General features: G+C 36.3%; 1 protein-coding gene across 1 annotated transcript in view; it reads left to right on the top strand.

The window, feature by feature from the left end:
• The window catches only part of MTERF1 (mitochondrial transcription termination factor 1), a 508,137-nt gene that overhangs the window by 302,714 nt on the left and 189,812 nt on the right, over nt 1-15,611 (top strand). Inside the window, exon 7 of the transcript XR_003431984.1 lies at nt 3,021-3,164. The gene's annotated coding sequence lies outside the window, so the exon portion shown is untranslated. The remainder of the gene's footprint in view (nt 1-3,020; nt 3,165-15,611) is intronic.

Genomic DNA, 15,611 nt, shown 5'->3' with positions numbered 1-15,611 from the left:
CCCAAATCTCAGTTGACTTATAGCAACAAACATTGGTTTCTTGCTCAGAGGTCTGTGGATTGGGTTATGACTCAGCTGGATTTGGTTGGGGTGGGTTTGGCTGAACTTGGCACCAGGATGTGGATTAGATTCAGGTCTGTTCCATATGTGTCCTTATTCTGAGATTCAGAATGAAGAAACTGTGGTGCCCTGGGACAGTCTCTTCATGGTGGATTGCAAGAATGTGACAGGGCAAACCAAACCACACATACACGTTTAAAGTCTGGTTGAGTGTAGTGCACGTAAGTCCTCTCATGTTTCATTGGCCAAAGCAAGTCACCTGGCCAAACTCCAAGCTAGTGACATTGGGAAGTGTCTCTGCTAAAAATAGTCTCAGCTGAGCGGGGGAGAAAAAGAATGGTGGAAAAATAATTTACCACAGCTGGTTACTGTAAGCTGCTAGATGAAGTTCAGGCCAATAGGATCACAAAAAAAATCAAATCAATCAGAATCAATTGGGTATTTTTTAAAATGTTAAGTCAAGGTATTTTTAATTCCCTTTAAATCATTATGCCATGTGATTTCCCTTCCATTGAATCAGCGGGTTTCAGTGCTTCAGGGCCTGAATATATGTCTTTTGAAACAAAGTCATTGCTCAGCCTCAAATTAGGCTTTTTGAGTCTGTAGTAAGGCAATAATTTTAAAGGTCAGGCTTATGTGGGAGAGAAAACAGATTTCAAATCCCAAAATTCCCTTTTACATATAAAAAACAGAGCTTAAGAATATGAATGTCAATGTTTATTGTAAGATGCAGATAGATGCTTATAAGACAAAAAGGAAGTTCCTGACTGCGTTGGAGGAAGTGACCAGCTCTAGGTCTTAGAGGTGGGAAGAGATCAAAGAAGAAGGGCAAACTAGCATTCGGGTGGGACCTGGCAGCCCCTCCCTGGTGGAGGGGAGGAGTTAGCATTTGCAGGTAGCCAGGGAAATTTTGAAAACAGTGAAGCTTGTTCCCTGATGCACAACAGTATTATTTCAAGACCTTTCTAAGAAGCTTCGTGTTCAGCCTAGTACTAGAGCAAGAAATACAAGTTTCAGTAGTTTACCACATATGGCAGCCATGTTTGCTGATGACAGTGCAGTAAAATTAGAAATTAATTAATTAAAATAATTAGTACTCTGGAAAAATACTTCTAATAACTCCTGGGTTCAAGAAAATAAAAATTAAGGGAAGCAGCCGCATGGCACAGGGATATTGGCTCGGTGCTTTGTGACAGCCTGGAGGGGTGGGATAGGGAGGGTAGGAGGGAGGGAGACGCAAGAGGGAAGAGATATGGGAACATATGTATATGTATAACTGATTCACTTTGTTATAAAGCAGAAACTAACACACCATTGTAAAGCAATTATACCCCAATAAAGATGTTAAAAAAAAAAAAAAGAAAAGAAAAGAAAAATTAAGCTACAAAATATTTTGTAATATTTTGTACACAGCAGCAAAAATTTTATATAAAATCTTATGGGATGCAGCCAAAGAGAGTCAAGGGAAAATTTAAAGTGTTAAATATGATTTTATTTTAGAATATAAGAAATAATTAAAATAAATGGACTGTTTTAAACTTTAAAAAAAAAGAGAAGGAAGGAGTTAATAAAGATATGAGAAGATGTTAAGGAAACAGAAAACAAACAAATAGCAAAATAATCACAAAATAAGACCTCATTATTTGAAGATACTCATAGGCAAACACCAAAGATAGACATTGACAGGAATCAAAGGAAAACAGATACCCCAAATATTAAGATTAGTAACAAAAATGGAACATACACAGGGGAATAAAATATTATAAAAAGGAACACCAGTAAATGTGAATATCAGATGAAACACACTTTTTAAAAAAAGTGTAAATTACTAAAATTGGCCCGGTAGGATACTTGAATAGACCAAGACCAGAAAAGAAATCAAAATGGTAGTTATTGATCTGTCTCTGCAAAAGGCACGAAGGTGACTGCTGTCAACTCTGCAAACAATAGGTACAGTCAGTTCTTGTTATTGGTGGCAATTATGCTCTATAAAGTCATTATTAACACTGAATTAGTGAACTCTGAATTATTGCTCATAAGGGAAATATAGGGTTAGTCCTGTGAGCCTTTGGCCACAACATTTTCACCAACTGATCAATACGTAACTTTGTTTTATGTATGTTTCTGTTTAAAAACATTTTATTTAATATATATTGTTGATTCATTAACATTGAACTCATGGCCAACGGCACAATAACTTATGCCCGAACAAAACTTATTTGAAACACAGATTTTTTCCATAAGGCATGTCATAGCCTTCTTCTGCTTAAGAACTTTAGACAACATGCCAGCATTATGCTTGGGGACCATTTTAAGCTGCAAAATCACCAACAAAAAGCAAAAAATGCAAAAGACATGGCACTAAGTAGACCATGAAAAAGATACTTGATCACAGTAGGAGAGCTGAAACAAGAAGGTAGAGCATCGCCTTGTTTGACTTCTACTGGGAATGCACATGTGGGATGACTCAAAAATTTCACCTCTCTGCATTTGTCTACAAATGACCACAAAAGTGCTGCAAGTATTGATTTGGGGGCTACAAATCCATTTTAGCTGGTAGTCAAATTCACAAATACAGAATGCACAAATAATGAGGATCAACTGCAATTTCTAATATATCAGAAAAATACGAGGAATTAAGCCACTCAGCTTAACCCTGATACCAAATTAAGCTGAGGACCACACAAGAAAATAAAATTATAGGCCCATTCTGTTATAAACAAAGAATCCAAAATGTTATATAAAATATTAGCAAATTGACTCCAGCAGGAGATTAAAAGAAGATATTTAAGAATATTTTTACCTGAGGAATTCAAGGATGGTTCAAAACTAGAAAATAAATTGGTATATTACTCAACACTTTAAGGGAATAAAACAGTATTAACTCAATCATAGCAATAAAAGCATTTGGTAATAATTAACATTCAATCATGATGAAACATTTCCTACATATTTCTTAGCAAACCAGGGCTTACTGCAATACCTGGCTACCAGCCTGAAGATGAAGTTAACATAGGAGGATAACAAAGCAAAGAGACTTTCATTAAAGCAGAACTGGAGCTTGACATGCTGTACCTGCTGCCACCCTATCTTGGAATGTCCCGGTATGTAAAACAATACAATCTTATGGTGTTTATGTTAATTTAGTCATATGTTTCAGTTACTTCTTGACTTATATGAAAAGCAAGACCTAAAACGGTTGATAACTTCAAATGATATGATTACCTACCAAAAAAGAAAAAAAAAAAGAATCTCACATCATAATTATTGGAACCAATAAGAAGGTTTAACAAAGTGGCCAGATGGAGCAATGGCATCTAGTAATCAATAGCTTGATCATCATCATAAACTTGGAGTAGACAAAAATTTTAAAACTCATTACAAAAAGCAGTAACTCTAAAGAAAAAATGATAAATTACACCATAAGCCACCATTAAAGAGTCCTCAGTGGGAGAAGCTGTTGGCAATACATACATCTGACAAAGGACTCATATTCAGGATGTTTAAAAAACTCCTATAAAGCAATAAAAAAAAAGATAGACAACACAAAAGAAAAATGACCAAAAGGCTTAAACAAGTATTTCACAAATGATATCCAAATGGTCTAGACACAATTGGAAAGGTACCTGGCTTCATTAGTCATCAGAGAAGAGCAAAATTGAAGCCACGGTGTCATAATACTACACACTACTACAATAAATGACTAGAAAAGGGTACAGAATACCAAGTGTCAACAGGGGTATAGAACAATTGGAACTCTGGAATACTGATGGTTTATGTACTAAGTTAAACTGGAACTCTCATACACTGCTGATGGAACTATAAATTGGTTCAACTACTGTAGACATCTGTTTGGCAGTACCTTTTTTTCCCCATAAATTTATTTTATTTATTTTATTTTTGGCTGCATTGGGTCTTTTGTTGCTGTGTGCGGGCTTTTCTCTAGCTGTGGCGAGCAGAGGCTACTCTTCGTTGCGGTGCACGGGCTTCTCATTGAGGTGGCTTCTCTTGTTGCAGAGCACGGGCTCTAGGCATGCAAGCTTCAGTAGTTGTGCCTCGTGGGCTCTAGAGCGCAGGCTTAGTAGTTGTGGTGCACGGGGGCTCTAGAGCACAGGCTCAGTAGTTGTGGCACACGGGCTTAGTTGCTCCACGGCACGTGGGATCTTCCCGGAGCAGGGCTCAAGCTCGTGTCCCCTGCGTTGGCAGGCGGATTCTTAACCACTGCACCACCAGGGAAACTCTGGCAGTACCTTTTAAATCTGTGACTAAGCTATTCCATTCCTAGGCGTGAAACCAACAAAAACGCATAAATAAGTTCAAATGTACAAGACATGTTGAAGAATGTTCATAGAAGTACTATTTGTAATAGCCCCAAACTACCCAATGCCCTTAAAAGTAGGGTGGACAACCAAATTGTGGTATATTAGCAAAAAAAAAAAAAAAATACTATTCAGCAATAAGAATGTATAAATGTCAACTATATACAATAGGATATGAATCTTGCAAACATAATGTGGGATGAAAGGAGCCAAACACAAAAGAGTTCATGCTGTCTGAGTCCGTTTATACAAAATTGAAAACGAGGTAAGATTGTTCCACGGTGTTAGAAGTTACGATAGCAGTTACTTTTCGGGTGGAGGCAGTGGTGGGAAGGGAGAACAAAGGAGGCATCTTTTCTCAACTTGGGTGCTGTACTGAGTTTGTGAAACTTTATTGAGACATATGCTTTTCTGCAGATAAAGTTTCTTCAATAACATCATTCTCCAAAAGACTACTGCAAAAAAACCCAAAACAGAACAAAAGTAAGATTTTCCTATTGTGATCAATAACCAGTTAGTAAATGCATTAGAAGAAAATACCCCATTCAAAATAGGAATAAATATACAATGCACCTAGTAAGAAATTTTATAGACAGCTCTGGAAACAATAAAGAATTTTCTAGTAAGTAAGTAAGATATATACTATGTTCATAGATGAGAAAACTCCCTGTAGTTCAATAGCTCAGTCATGCCTGCAAAAACTTAGCTGCAGGGTGGAAAACTCTTCTGTTATTTCTGTTGATCCCCCCAACATGGATACCTCTGAGATTAATGAGAGATTAGTGCCGGCTCTGAGACTCAGAACAGTTCAGATTGTTGAAGAGTCTCACGTTCAGTAGAGGGTTGAAAGAAGAGCAGGAAATATATCGGTATTACCTGGCATTCTACTTGATAAGAAATAAAGGGAAATTAAAACTCTGACTAGTGCCTGTGTTCTGGTATTGTGTAATTTCCATCTATAAAAAGGAATCAGTGTGTGTAGTCCAGAAAGGAGAAACAGGTCTAATTCTGGCATCTGCCAAAGACACTACAAGGTCCATACTCTGCTGGATATCAAGGCACACTATAAGCCAGGAATAGACAAATCCACCAGTGGAATAAAATAGAGAGTTAAGAAACAGACTCAATGGCACCCAAAACTGTGCTAGAAGGACTGTTTACTTATTAATTTATCATCAGTTCAACATTCATAACTAAGGTACATTATTATTATATGTCAGGCACACTGTTTCTGTACTTGCTTTATCTCTGAATTCCAGTTTTAGAATAACAGATTTAACAGATGGAAAAATATTCTGAATACTATACTCCATCATATGCATTCAATTGATATTAAGTAAAATGTTTATTCTTGTCCCCAACACTATTTTTCCATATTCCATTGTTGGTTTATGTTACTTAAAAATGAAGAACAAAAAATTAATTAATATCACTTATGATTTCTAAGTAAGATAATAGAAGTCAGTCTTACTACGAAAACTGTCTTTTTTTTGGTAGTGGTAGAAACTGAAATTAGCAAATACTAATGGGTTGAGTATTAAAGAGCTGTGGGTCTGTAGAGGATAAAACACCAGCATCAGCCCATGGAGGGGGCCCTCTAATTTTGCTACTGGCCTTGTCAGCTGACATCACACTGGCAATGAGAGAAGAGCCTACACTGGCCTCATGGCTGGATCTTCCTCCCAGTGCCTATTTGGATTCCCAACTCTGCAGGGAATCATTAGAAACATGAATTAAAATTCATTGAGTCTAATAAACATCTAGGGCACTGGAATATGTTTGAGGAAATGTTTCTGACTCTGAAATTATACACAATCTAATGACAGTGGATGAAAACAAGCAAAAAAATTCAGTTGGGAAACTCTTTTTCTAACAGTGTACCTCATAGATATCCTCTGGACAGAGAAAGCCAGACCATTTTTGTCTTGATTTTCAGCAACTCATATCTAGGAGGAGGTCTGTAATTTCTCTCTAGGTAGCTCTGAGACATTACAAATTGTCATTTTTTTCTCCTTGAATTCATTATGCAATGTCATTTTACTATTTGTCATAAATTAGATATAAATAGATATACAATTAACACACATAAGAAGTTCCTGCTTGTGGCCAGAGAGGACGGCATACTTCACGTACAAAAATGGGGAAGGTCCATCACTTAGATAAATGTTGAGGAAAACTAGAAAAGTCAGTGTAGTGAGTAAGGGAAAAAGATGAGGTCCTTTTCTCTGAGAACAAAGCTAGTGAGAAACAGGATGCAGGGCTAAGAAATGTCAGGGGTCATGTGGAACTGGATTTCTTTTGAGAAATTTTGAATGTTTTACAAACATACATTAATCCTTACATTATTCGTGTGTTTTTTTAAATTTGGAATTTTAAAACAATTCTCCCACTGAATAGCATTTTATATTACAGAAAATAATGGAAAGAGTACTGTCAGTCTCCCTGTTTGTTCTGTGATGGGGCAGTGGAGTTCTCAAGCTTAATTCTTTCATAAAGACAATCCAATTTGGTACTAAGGTCAGAAATAAAGAAAAAAGAAGCCTCTTCTTGCTTTTCCATTGCCAGTTAAGTCCATATTTTATGATTTGATTCACATTTTATGACTTGAGTTTTCCTTACCAAATTTACACATGACTTTGAGATGATAAAAGTTTTCTCACATTAGAATAAAGACAAGGCTCCAGAGGAAAAAAATGTATTTGGATGTTTTATTCCCACAACATTTTTATCCTTGAAACTAATATAATGCAAAGCGGGATTTCCAACAATGTGAAACAAAGCAAGCACTACTGAGTTTTAAAGAGCCCCAGATTGTCGAAAAGGGGAAATTCCTTTCTTTCCCTCAGAGGATCAATCATCTTGAAATGCCTGCTCCAAATACTGGTAGCAGTGAAATAATCATTCACCTGAAATAGTGTTTCTTAATGCTAGGGTATGTTTACTTTCTCCTTGAAGCCAAAGTTATCCAACTGTAAATCACATCAAAGAGAAATCAGGGCAGTAGCTAAATATTCTGATTAAAAAATTCTTCAAAAGTCTACATCATGTAATAATTTTGTTGAAATTTGCCTGTAATATGCATGCAATATTTTGCTGGTTTTAAATAATCTCTATGTCCTTTTCTTCATCTGCTTGTTTCAGTGAATTTATGTTTTGAAGTATAGTAACTGAAGAAATAATCCTATCCAAAACCACATGTGCAATTATTTCCTCATAATAACTTTTTATTTTTCATTTGACTTTATATTTTATTAAATTTTAATTAAAATTTACTCAAGTAATACATATTCACTAGGGAAAATTAGAAAATACGGATAAACAGAAAGAAAAATAAACATAATATCAAAGGTGATCAACTAAAGATAATCATAATGGATATTTTCTATGATCTGTTCAGATGCTTTTCTGCTTGTGTGAATATGCGTGTATGAGGTATTTTAATAGGATCCTTCTGTACACATCTACATTTTTCAGCTGGCCTTTTTCTTTTTAAACTTGATGTAATGTGAGCTCATCTTCCCATGTGAATATATATATACTTTTACATTTTAATGATTTCATTTTATCCTTCAGACTCCTTGGATTCATTTTCATTCAACTAGTATTTTCTTATTTCCTATGTAATTTCTTCTTTGACCCATTGGTTGTTCAAGAGTATGTTGTTTAATTTCCACATATTTGTGAGTGACAATTTTCCTTCTGTTAATGATTTCTGGTTTCATTCCATGTGGTCTGAAGAAGATACTTTGTATAATTTCAATCTTTTAAAATTTGTTGAGACTGATTTTGTGGCCTAATATATGGTCTACCATGGAAAATGTTCCAAGTGCACTTGAGAATAATGTGCATTCTACTGTTGTTGGGTGGAATGTTCTGTATGTGTGTCTTGGGTCTAGTTAGTTTTTGTATTATTCCAGTCCTCTATTTCCTTATTAATCTTCTGTCTAGTTGTTTTATCCGTTATTCAAAGTGGGGTATAATTGTCTCCAACTACTGGTATGGAACTTCTTATTTCTCCCTTCAAGTCTGTCAAGTTTTGCTTCATCTTGGGGCTCTGTTGTTATGTGTGTATGTGTTTATAATTTTTATATCTTCTTGATATATTGACCCTTTTGTCAATATATAATGTTCTTCTTTGTTTCTTATAATAATTTTGACCTAAAATCTATTTTACCAAATACTAATATAGAAGCCCCAGCTCTCTTTTGGTTATTATTTGCATGGAATATATTTTTTCCATCCTTTTACTTTCAACCTATTTGTGCCTTTGGATCTAAAGTGAGTGAGTCTCTTAAAGACAGGATAGTATCGTTGTAGAGTTGGATCATTTTTTTAAAAAAATTCATTCTGCCAATTTCTGTCTTTTAATTGGGGAACTTAATCTATTTGCATGTAAAGTAATTGATTCTTTGAGAATAAAGTCCTCTTTGTTTCCACCAGCACCAGGAATCCATACCAGGGATGTAGGCTGCTGTCCTTAAGACTGTCATTGTGCTAGAGAGAGTTGGGTGGGACAAAGGTAAGTTAAAACACCACAAAGTTCTCCTGTTGGGTTTCAGAGGGTTTCTTGATTAAGCATTTGCTTGACTGCTGTAAATCTTTGATTATCTTCCATTGTTCTGACAAAGTTGATTCTGACATTTTTAGAAAGCGTTTTCAGTGTTTCTGTTGAGGGATGGGCCCTTGAAGTTTCCTACTCTGCCATTTTCACTGGCATTCTTTCCATTCTTTTTTTTTTTTTTTTTTTGCGGTACGCGGGCCTCTCACTGTTGTGGCCTCTCCCGTCGCGGAGCACAGGCTCCGGATGCACAGGCTCAGCGTCCATGGCTCACGGGACCAGCCGCTCCGCGTCATGTGGGATCCTCCCGGACCGGGGCACGAACCCGTGTCCCCTGCATCGGCAGGCGGACTCTCAACCACTGCGCCACCAGGGAAGCCCTCCATTCTTTAAAAATATCATTTCCCATTATATTTTAACTCTAATTCATTTAACAAATATCACATTTATGGATATTTATGATGCTTTAAATTTGGGGCTATTATAAATAACACTATTATAGCCAGAATTTATAGAGATTATTTCCTCAGGATAATTCCTATATAAGGAATGATACATTTTAGGAATAAAAGGTTATGGATTTAGAGTTTTATTAGGTAGATGACAATTAACATTAGCAGAGAGGAAAAAGAAATCTCAGATCCCTCATAATTTCAGGAGTCAAATCTTATACCTTTTAGGATCTTATGATGAAGCATTTAAATGAATTAACATTTATTCAGTTGCACCTTGTTTTACTCTTCCACTAAAATAGCCCGTTTTCATATGTTAGTTGATGAATGTGAGCCAGGCCATAGTGCCCTAGTGTTGGTTGAAGTTGTACACTAACCATGAAAGGCCCTGTTGTGCCTTAAAGACAAGATAGAGGATAGAACCCAATTCCTTTGACTTGGGGGCTATTTCCATCAGCTCCACATAATTTCTAATTTAAATGCGATTCCCTGCCATTCAGAGGCAAGTGGCCTGAATGACCAGATCATTCATCTGCAGAGCACCAACAGGATAAGCCATTCAAAAATCTAAAATGTTATAAGCTTAGGGTGAACTGTGTCTGTAAACAATTATACCTCTGAATAATTTGTTTTTAAGCTATTAATATAGTACGTGTAGTAAACCTGTAGTAGATATTCAATAAATTTAACAAACCCCTCTTTCTCTTGTAGCAACCCTCCCCTCAGTCCCTTCAACTCTCCTTCCTATTAACTATGATAAGCTCCATTCTAATTCTCTGTATAAAGCAAAGCCATTCTGTCATTCACATTTTATTCTATAATTAGTGACTGTAGTCATATAGTAGTCTATCTCTTTTTATTATATTGCAGCTATTTATATTTTATTCCTCTCTTCTTGTTCTTACCTGACAAAACCATCCACAAACATAATTTGAATTGGAAAACTTATTCTTTTGGCTGACTGTGCTTGTATTTTGACACTCAAGATCCATTAGATTCTTCTATTTTGTTACTTTAACATGACATATTTTATCTTTTAATTGATTTTAACAAGATAGAGAATATTTGTGACTAAGATGTCAAAGTGGAAGAAAAGTATAGTCCCCTCTTCTAAGTGTTGGGTGAGATCTGGGATTTTACAACCTATTTCTAGGATGTAAAATCTCCTTGAAGCCACTGGGAATTCTGCATATGGGGAGACTCAGATACACTGGGCAAATATTACCCAAGAGAGACTTTTCGCTGTTGCTATTACAGAGACTTTTTGCAAACCTGCAAAAGTCCTTCTACTCCAGGATGCAATGTAGTACTAACTCCAAAACGCTGAGGACCAAAGTATTTCAAGACCAATTTTTAAATTCCAGAGAAGGGTTATAGTCTAGGATTCTTTTAAATGGGGTTAAAGCAGTAATCTTTTCCATTAATTTCCTGTTATTTTTTCCTTAAAGAGAATTGATATAGGGACAAATTCTGAAGTGGGAATAGGACATGGCCATCAGTTTAGTAAAGTTCTGACTAGCACTTGCTTACATCCTTCCCTACACTTCTTTGACACTTGACCATTAGCATCAAGATCAAATTATTTTTTTCAAGAGCACTCTGTATGAGAATGAACGGTTATGTCTCCCAAGAGAAAGAAGGCATCATTTACCAAAAAGCCAACACTCTATTCCTATTTATTCTTCCATTCATTATTTGTGAATTGCTCTATATACTTCAGAAACTGGGCTGCATGGTGATGGAAGAGGTGTGTGTTATTTTCAAAGAATGAATGTCATATCAGAATTTTAGGGTCAGCATACTGTTTCTGTTAGCTTCCATGGAAATATCCAAGGCTAAGGCTAAGCTCATAACCTGTTACACGTAAATTCAGTGAAAATAAACATACACAAATCTTGAATTCATTCAGATTGTACCCTGCATAACTGTTAAAACTTGTTTTAATTTTCTCTTTTCATCCAGTTATTTGGAACAGTTTTACTTCAGCTTCAGTCTGAAATGTGGAAGCAGACTGGCTTAGATGTGCTGATTGAGAGTGAAATCATCTTATTCATGTGTGAAAATCTCTCTTCTATTGGATCAGGTGTTCCAGCAAATAATTACTCAATGAAATATGTACTTACTGCTAATTTTTATGGATAACGATTAAGAAGGATTTACAGTTATCTTCCTTTTATTCTGCAGTTTCTGGCAGAGGTACCAAAATTTTCAAGGAGGGTCTGTACAATCACAGCTCAATCAGAAAAAGGAAGTACTTCAAGTCCTCCTGAGAAAGGGTTTCTTTCTGATCCAGGAAATTTCAAAATTTGGCTCTTTGCATTTGTACCAAAACATTACAGAGATTTTTGGAATCAGGTTGCTAAAACCTTGGGTGGCTCATGCATCTTCAATAGTAACATTAAGATTTACTGAATGGACTAGCCAGAAGCAGTGGAAAGAAGTTGCCCACAACTCTGTTCAGCAGTTTTGCAATGGACAAAATGTCAAGTTAGAAAAATTGTCAGCTATGAAGTTGCAGCATGCTTTTCCTCCACAAATAAAGCCCAGTGTGACATTTTATATAAGTTGCATTTCAAAAATAAGGAAATGGTATCTTTTATCTCTAACTAGGTTCTGGAATTAATTTGCTCTTTTTTTACTTGCAGCAATATATTTGTCCTCCAATGGCATATGTTTCATCAGGGCAACCATGTGGAAAACTCAGACACAAAGAAGTGTTTGTTTCTTGCAAGAGCAGTGTGAACAGAGCATTAATGTAATTTTGATGCCAGATAAAGTACTTTGTTATAGCAGAGAGCATAATAATGAAGAGACTTATAGCGAACCTGGTTTGTTGGTCTTTGGATTTCTCCCATGGTACAGTAGTAAAGTTGGCTCAACCATTTCAAACAGCTGAGTATACTGTGAATATTTCTTATTTTCCCCTCCCCCCTGCATGGAGTAGCCTGTGGGAATTTCAGAAATTTAAAAAAATTTTATAAAGGATTTTGTCATGCAGACTTGGTCCAATAGGTGTGCAGGTGTTTATATTTTGAATGGTTTTTAAGTGTAGGTAAGATAACACTCCACAATGAAGTTCATCAGCCTTTGGGATACAGGATAAATCTATTGAATAATTTATAGCAACACTAAAGAGAAGTTTTGCTTAGAAATGGGGATTTATGTGGTGATTCAGTTCTTATGGAAACAGTACAAGAAAATAAAGATGAGGATAGTGACAATATTTTAATAGAAATGAGCTGGGTTAGAAAGGCTAATCCACACATATTTTAGGATTGTAAGAAAACAACTCTGGTGGAGAGGGAGGATTGTTGGATGTAAAATCAGGGGACTAGATTAGAATACCAATTCGGTTGAGCCACTTAGAGCAAGTGACAATGGTGGGGATAATAATGCTTACCCAAATTATCTCATATGGCACTTGTGAGATGAGCAGTTAATGTACTAAGTAATACTAAAGTTCTTCGAAAATTAGAAATTACCCATCAGTTATTATTTCAGAGCAGGTTTAACAATAAGAGATGGACAGATGGACAGATCTTACCTAATCTTAAAAAAAAAAAAGACAAATGTATACCTCCAATAATACATACAATTTGGCATTCCACTAAAATGTAACTGGTAGCTAAATCGAGATCTATTTCCTGTGGTATCTTGGGTTTCCATATTAAGTGTCAGCTTTAATATATCTTTTTATGCAGCTTATGACATCACAACTTCATTGTAGGTCCCTGGCAAGGATGATTGAGAGTAATTGATAGGAGGCTCAAAACGTAAACTAAAGGAAAATCCTCATCTTTCTCTATACTCCCCTTGTGAAGTACACTCAGCTTCAGGGAAATGTGGGGATATTTTAATAGAATCTTCACTGTCAAGCTGCTTTCTGAGAACTGACTAGTTGTGTGCTGGACAGGATCAGACCCCTGGCCAACACAGACCTAAATGAAGGGATACACAAATGGAATGAGTTAAATAAAATTACTTTTTTTTAATGTAATACTATTATTTTATAAGAAGATACTTCAGTTCAAAGCCTTTGTGATTCAAGACAGAATAATCATCAATCAACCAACAATGAATTAATCAAAATGTTGTCAAGTTGAGACCCTGGTGGGTCTACTTTTTTTTTGCGGTACGCGGGCCTCTCACTGTTGTGGCCTCTCCCGTTGAGGAGCACAGGCTCCGGACGCGCAGGCCCAGCGGCCATGGCCCACGGGCCCAGCCGCTCCGCGGCATGTGGGATCTTCCCGGACCGGGGCACGAGCCCGCGTCCCCTGCATCGACAGGCGGACTCTCAACCACTGTGCCACCAGGGAAGCCCGGGTCTACTTTTATTAGGAAATGATTAATTTATGATCAGCTTATTAATGTTCATTTGTATTCAAAGAGAGTTTGTTGTCTATTAAATATAATGTCATGAAATCTTAGTTTCACTATGAATTTTCTTAAACTTCTACCTAGCTTCTGCTGACTTATCCTAAATCCCAAATAGTGGAATTCAAACCTCTCTTCATAATCTGCTGAACCTCAGAATATTGGAAATTTAATGCATCATCATGTTTTAGTCCTCCAAAAATTAGTCCTCCAGACTTTTTCTGCCCTTTCAGTTTAGAAAAAAAATTATTTAAGAACCAAGAGAAAGGTTTTGACAGTACTTTAGTCCAACAGGAAGTTCTGTAAATATCCAAAGAAACCTCATTGCTCAAATATTACCAAATTTTTTTGCAGACCCAAGATATTGAGATAGTCATAATCAGCTCAATTTCCCCATCCTTTGGCATTCAGAGCTCTCACTGTGTAAATAAAATGTAATAAAAATGAAAAAAATTAAACATAATCTTAAAAAGCAAGAAAAGAGAAATAGTGAATCATCCGCTGGGGTTGGAAAAGCTTAGTTGTTTATCTTGCTGAAACCTCTGTAATTTTTGATTTTCCTTGAATGGTTAGGCAGGGACAGTAGTATTGAAAGACCATTATGAGTCAAGGTTCTGGGTTCTATTTTTATTTCCATGTTCTTGCATCTAGTTGAATTTCCCCATTAACTAAATACTGAGATTTTGAGTATATTGTTAAGTAAATGTTTATATAGGCTTAAGATTCTTGGATTAAAGGTTCTATAAAGGAAAAGAATATTATTGCTGTTACTCATGAGAAATAGCTTTAGTGCTGATTTTGGCATGGTCTGGCAGCCTTCATGTTGGCTAGCAGAGAAAAGTCAACACAAATTCATCAAGCACATTCCCTGCACCAAGTACTAACAGCATAAGAGCTATCACGGTGGGAATTAAGAATACTTCCTTTAGAAACAGATAATTGAGTACAAACAGTCTTTCTCATGAAAATAATACAAATAATTTATCTCCTCTTGATTAACTTCCTGGTAGGATGCTGGGCACTCAGTAGACTTGTTGATTGACTTACCCCCACTTCCATCTGGTTAATTTTATCCTTTATCCAACCCACCTGAAGCAAGCAGGGTAGATTATTCAAGATGAGCTTTTTTGTGTGTTTGTGTTAGCTATTATTTTTTTCTTTATTGGAGTATAATTGCTTTACAATGGTGTGTTAGTTTCTGCTTTACAACAAAATGAATCAGTTATATATATGCATATGTTCCCATACCTCTTCCCTCTTGCGTCTCCTCCCTCCCACCCTCCCTGTCCACCCCTCCAGGCGATCACAAAGCACAGAGCTGATCTCCCTGTGCTATGCGGCTGCTTCCCACTAGCTATCTATTTTACGTTTGGCAGTATATATATATCCATGCCACTCTCTCACTTTCTCCCAGCTTACCCTTCCCTCTCCCGATATTCTCAAGTCCATTCTCTAGTAGGTCTGTGTCTTTATTCCCGTCTTACCCCTAGGTTCTTCATGACATTTTTTTTTTTCTTAAATTCCATATACATGTGTTAGCATACGGTATTTGTCTCTCTCTTTCTGACGTACTTCACTCTGTATGACAGACTCTAGGTCTATCCACCTCATTACAAATAGCTCAATTTCGTTTCTTTTTATGGCTGAGTAATATTCCATTGTATATATGTGCCACATCTTCTTTATCCATTCATCCAATGATGGACATTTAGGTTGTTTCCATCTCTGGGCTATTGTAAACACAGCTGCAATGAACATTTTGGTACATGAATCTTTTTGAATTATGGATTTCTCAGGGTATATGCCCAGGAGTGGGATTGCTGAGTCATATGGTAGTACTATTTTTAG

The sequence above is a fragment of the Aethalodelphis obliquidens genome, unplaced genomic scaffold, assembly GCF_003676395.1.
Source record: "Aethalodelphis obliquidens isolate GAN/ISIS:26980383/991018 unplaced genomic scaffold, ASM367639v1 scaffold5, whole genome shotgun sequence".
Classification (NCBI taxonomy): domain Eukaryota; kingdom Metazoa; phylum Chordata; class Mammalia; order Artiodactyla; family Delphinidae; genus Aethalodelphis; species Aethalodelphis obliquidens.
Note: the sequence above shows the minus strand (reverse complement) of the source record. Positions and strands in the feature narration are given on the sequence as shown.